The following is a 5223-nucleotide window of genomic DNA, read 5'->3' on the forward strand; positions in this document are numbered from 1 at the left end:
TGTGGCTGGATTGATTTTGTTTTCAGGAGTTCTGCCGGGGCCCAATTCCAGTGTGGGTGTGAAGTTTTCAGACTTTCTTCTTAGGTCTGGAATCTTCTAAGAATGATTTTGGCCTCAGGAACTTGGGTGTTGGACTGACCTGAGATCCTGGCCATGGCCGTGCCACACAGGGATGCAAAGGCAGATGGGGTGGGAATAAGCCCCAAGATTTCCCAGGGGGTGGACTGAGTAGCTCGGTTGTACTGGATGCAAAGGATCAGGGAGAGGAAAGGTAAGCCTCGGAGCCCCAGAAAGAGGCTGTCAGCCACAGAAAGAGGCTGTCGGGTGTTGCAGGACCAGGGAAGTAGAGGGAGGTGAGGGCAGGGCCAGATCCAGAATCAGTGCTCCTGGGGCCCAAGGAAGGCACTAAGATGGTCTTGGTGAAAAAGATCAGGAAGCAGTATTGGTTCCCCAGGTGTCTGAGGACCCAAGACTAGGAATGGGGCAGGGCCCAAACTAGGAGTAGAGAACAGCGGGGTAGATGGAAGGGTGAATGCGGCTGGGGGAGTCAATGTGCGGAGGGCTGTGTGATAGACTTACCCCAAGAGAGGCCTGAGGGCAGGAGAGCAGGCCAGGAGAGTTAGCAGGTGGTGCAGGTCCAGGGAAGCAGGGAGAGGTGAGGGCGGGGCCAGGTCCCAAAGCAGTGCTCCTGGAGCCCAAGGAAGGCACTAAGCTGGCCTGGGCGAAAAGGATCAGGAAGCAGAACCGGTTCCCCCTGTGTCTGGGGACCCAAGACCAGGAATGGCGGAGGGCCCAAACCAGGAGCAGAGAACAGCGGGGGAGATGGAAGGGCGAATGACGCCGGGGGAGTCAAGGCGCGGAGGGCTCCGCAATCACATTTCCTATTTTTTACATTTTTGTTTTTTTACGTGTTTGAGTTCTTTGTCTCGGTGTATGTGATGCCTGATGCCCGAGGAGGCCAGAAGAGGGTGTCAGATCCCCTGCGGTGTTCTCAGATAAACCTTACCTAGACATATATTTCTTGATCTGCTATATATAATTTGTCAGTAGGTTATAGGAGTAATATGGTTCCCTCTGGTTTTCAAAACTAGCTAGTCATTATATATTTCTCTCATTGTCTCACCCCTCCATCATGGTTTTCTCAATTATTCCCCCATTTCCCCCTTTGTTCCTTACTAATACCCTTCTCCTATGGTTCTTCCTCTCTTGAGCTCCTTCTTTCTGTTTATCCCCTAGGTTCCTTGTATACCCTTCCCTCCCCCCTCCTTTAAACTAACCCAATTTTTATCCATATCTCCCTTATTAAGGCCTGTTTCCTACTGTTCTCTTTCAATTTATTTCTTTTCCTTTACTTCTGTGTTTCCATTCCATTATCCTGGTTCCTGTAGTTATGCCTGGATACATACTCACTTATCAGGGTTTGGTTCTAGGATCCACATATGAGTGAGAACATATGGTGATTTTTTTTTTCTGAGTCTGTGTTACTTCACTTAGTATAACAGTTTCTAGTTCCATCCATTTTCCTGAAAATTTCATGATTTCATCTTCCTTTACTGATGAGTACAACTCCATTGTATAAATGAACCACATTTTTATTATCCACTTCTCAATTGAGGAACACTTGGTTGCTTCCATCTCTTAGCTATTGCAAAAAGAGCAGCAACAAACATGGATGTACAAGTGTCTCTGCAATAGGATGAGTTCTTTGGGTATATGCCAAGGAGTGGTATAACCGGGTCAAATGGTAGGTTTGTTCGTAGTTTTTTAAGAGTTCTCCACACTGCTTTCCATAGGGGTTGAACAAGTTTGCAGCCCCACCAGCAATGGATGAGTGTTCCCCTTTCCAACATCCTCTCCAACGTTTGGTATCATTTGTTCTCTTGATCTTAGCCAGTCTGGCTGGGGTAGGATGAAATCTTAAAGTGGTTTCAATTTGCATTTCTCTAATTATTAGTGATGTTGAACATCTTTTAAGATGCATCATAGCCATCTTTACTTCTCCTTTTGAGAACTCTCTGTTTAGCTCCTAGCCCATCTTTTAATTGGGTTACTTCTTGTCTTGATTCTGTGTCTTTGGAGATTGTTATAAATTCTAGATAGTAAACCTCTGTCGGATGTGATGCTGGTGAAGATTTTCTCCCATTCTGTGGGTTTTCTGTTCGCCTTCCTCTTTGCCTCCTTTGATGTACAGAAGCTTTTTAGTTTAATGAGGTCTCATTTGTTAATTCTTCTCCTTGTTTCCTGAGCTTAGAAAATCCTTTCCTAGACCTATATCTTGTAGGTTTTTCCCAGTGTTGTCTTCTAACTGTTGCAGAGTTTCAGGTTTTACATTGAGGTCTTTGGTCCATTTGGAATTGACTTTTGTGCAGGGTGAAAGACAGGAGTTTAGTGTCATTCTTATATAGGTGGAGATCCAGTTTTGCCAGAACCATTTGCAGAACTTGCTCTCTTTCCTCCAATGAATATTCTTGGCCCCTTTGTCAAATATCAGATGGTTGAAATTTCATTTACTCATATTTGGGTCTTCAATTTTGTTCCAATGATCTATGGGTCTATTTTTTCACCAGTACCATGTTGTTTTTATGACTATAGAACAGTAATGCAGCCTAAAATCTGGTATAGTAGTCCCCTCGGCATTGCTCTTAGTGCTCAGGGTTATTTTGGCTATCCGAGGTCTTTTGTGTTTCCATATGAATCTTAGGATTTTTTTTTCCAATTCTGTGAAAAATATCATGGTGATTTTGATTGGAATTTCATTCAATCTATAAATGACTTTTGGTAGGATGATCATTTTTACAATATTAATTCTTCCAATCCATGAGCATTGGAGGTCCTTCCATCTTCTGATGTCATCCTCAACCTCTTTCTTTAAAGATTTAAAATGTTCATTGTAGAGCTCTTTAATGTCTTTGGTCAGGTTTATTCCAAGATATTTTTTTTTTGAAGCTATTATGAAAGGGAGTGTTTCCATGTGCTTTTTCTCTGATTGCTTATTACTGGTAAATAGAAAGGCTACAGACCTTTGTATGTTAATTTTGTAACCTGCAACATTATTGAATGTGTTAATAATTTCCAGGAGTTTTCTGGTGGAATTTTTGGCATCTCTTAGATATAATATCATCATCTGCAAAAAGGGATAATTTGATATCCTCTTTTCCAATTATTACTCTTTTAATTTCCTTCTCTTGTCTTATTGCTCTCGCAAGAGTTTCAACCACTATGTTAAAGAGAAGTGAACGTAGTGGACAGCCTTGTCTGGTTTCTGATTTCAAAGTGAATGCTTCCACTTTTTCTCTATTTAGAATGATGTTGGCTGTGGGTTTGTTATATATGGCTTTAATTATGTTGAGGTAGGTTCCCTCCAGTCCAATTCTCTCTAGGACTTTGAATAAAAATTCATGTTGAATTTTGTGAAAGGCCTTCTCTGCATCTATTGAAATGACCATGTGGTTCTGGTCTTTGAGCCCATTTATATGATTTATGACGTTTATTGCCCTACGTATATTGAACCCCCCACCCGCATCTCTGGGATAAAGGTAACTTGATCATGGTGGATGATCTTTTTGCTGTTTGTTTGTATGTGAGTTGCAAGTGTCTTGTTGACAATTTTGCATCTATGTTCATTAAGGATATGGGTCGCTCCATTTCTACTTTTTGAATAAATTAAGTAGTATTGGATGTGTTAGGGTTCCAAACAGCAGCAGCTTCCCCCCTCCCCAACAGGGACCTACAGACTTTGGAGCCCGAAAAAGGGAACTGAGCTGATAAGCACCTTGACCTTTGAAGTCAAGGGAAACAAACTCTGCTGAGAAGCAGCCTGCCTTTCCTCTGATCTCCAAAGATAAGATAAGCAGATTCTACCTGATAACCAGAGATTTTAGAAGTTGTTTATCACAACAGCTTTTCTCTTATCTTAAGAGGGAAAAAGTAAACACTTCCAGACCCTAATCCTACCTGCTTTTCCTGCTTCCCCCTCCCTGATTTCTCCCCCAAACATTCCCCCCTTCTACACCCTAAACCCCCATATACAAAGTCCCAGCTCACAGCCCGAGGGCTGACATCTTTCCCTTCCCTGCCCTTCCCTGACATCTTTCCCTTCCCTGACATCTTTCCCTTCCCTGAGGGAAACGTGTCCCATGCAAAATAAAGCTGTATCCAGCTGAGAATTCCATCTGTGCCTAGGTGCTTCCTCCATCCATCCGCACTTGGTCTCTCCCAACATTTTTACCTATCAGGATGTAGATCTTCTTTAAATGTCTGATACAATTCTGCTGTAAATCCATCTGGTCCTGGGGTTTTTTTTTAGTCAGGAGGTTTTGTATTACTGTTTCAGTTTCTTTTTGTGTTATGGGCCTGTTTAAGCTGTTAATCTCTTCTTGGTTTAGTTTTGGTGGTTCCCATGCCTTTAGATATCCATTTCTTTTAGGTTTTCAAATTTAGTAGCATATAGGCTCCTTTATAATATTCTGGATCTTTCTGGTGTCTGTTGTGATGTTTCCCCTTTCATCTCTGATTTTGTCAATTTGGAAGTGCTCTTTCTTTCCTTTGGTTAACAGGGTAGTGGTCTGCAAATCTTGTTTATCTTTTCAAAGAACCAGCTCTTGGATTCCTTGATTCTTTGTATTATTTCTTTGTTTCAATTTCATTCATTTCTGCCCTCATTTTTGTTATTTCTTCTTGTCTGCTGGGTTTGGGTTTCATTTGCTGTTGCTTTTCAAGTGTCTTGAATTGTAATGTTATTTATTTGTGTTCTTTCTGATTTTTTGATATAGGCACTTAGAGCTATAAACTTCCCTCTAAGTGTCCCAGGGGTTTTGTTGTGTTGTATTGTCCTTTTTATTTAATTCCAAGAATACTTTTATTTCTTTCTTAATTTCTCTTTTGGCCCGTTCATCATTCAGGAGTGTGTTGTTTAATCTCCATGTGTTCATGTGGTGATTAGGGCTTCTTTGGGTGTTGATTGTAAGCTTTATTGCATTGTGGTCTGATAGAATGCATGGAATTATTTCAATCTTTTTGTCTTTGTTGAGGTTTGTTTTGTGCCCCAGTATATGGTCGAATTTGGAGAAGGTTCCATGAAGTGCTGACTAGAAAGTATGGTCTTTGGTGCTTGGATGGAATACTCGGTAGATGTCTGTTAAGTCCAATTGATATATAGTATTAATCCAGACATTTCTCTGTTAACTCTCTGCCCTGTTGACCTATCTAATGGAGATAGTGGGG

Source organism: Nannospalax galili, unplaced genomic scaffold, assembly GCF_000622305.1.
Source record: "Nannospalax galili isolate Female #2095 unplaced genomic scaffold, S.galili_v1.0 scaffold27, whole genome shotgun sequence".
Lineage (NCBI taxonomy): Eukaryota > Metazoa > Chordata > Mammalia > Rodentia > Spalacidae > Nannospalax > Nannospalax galili.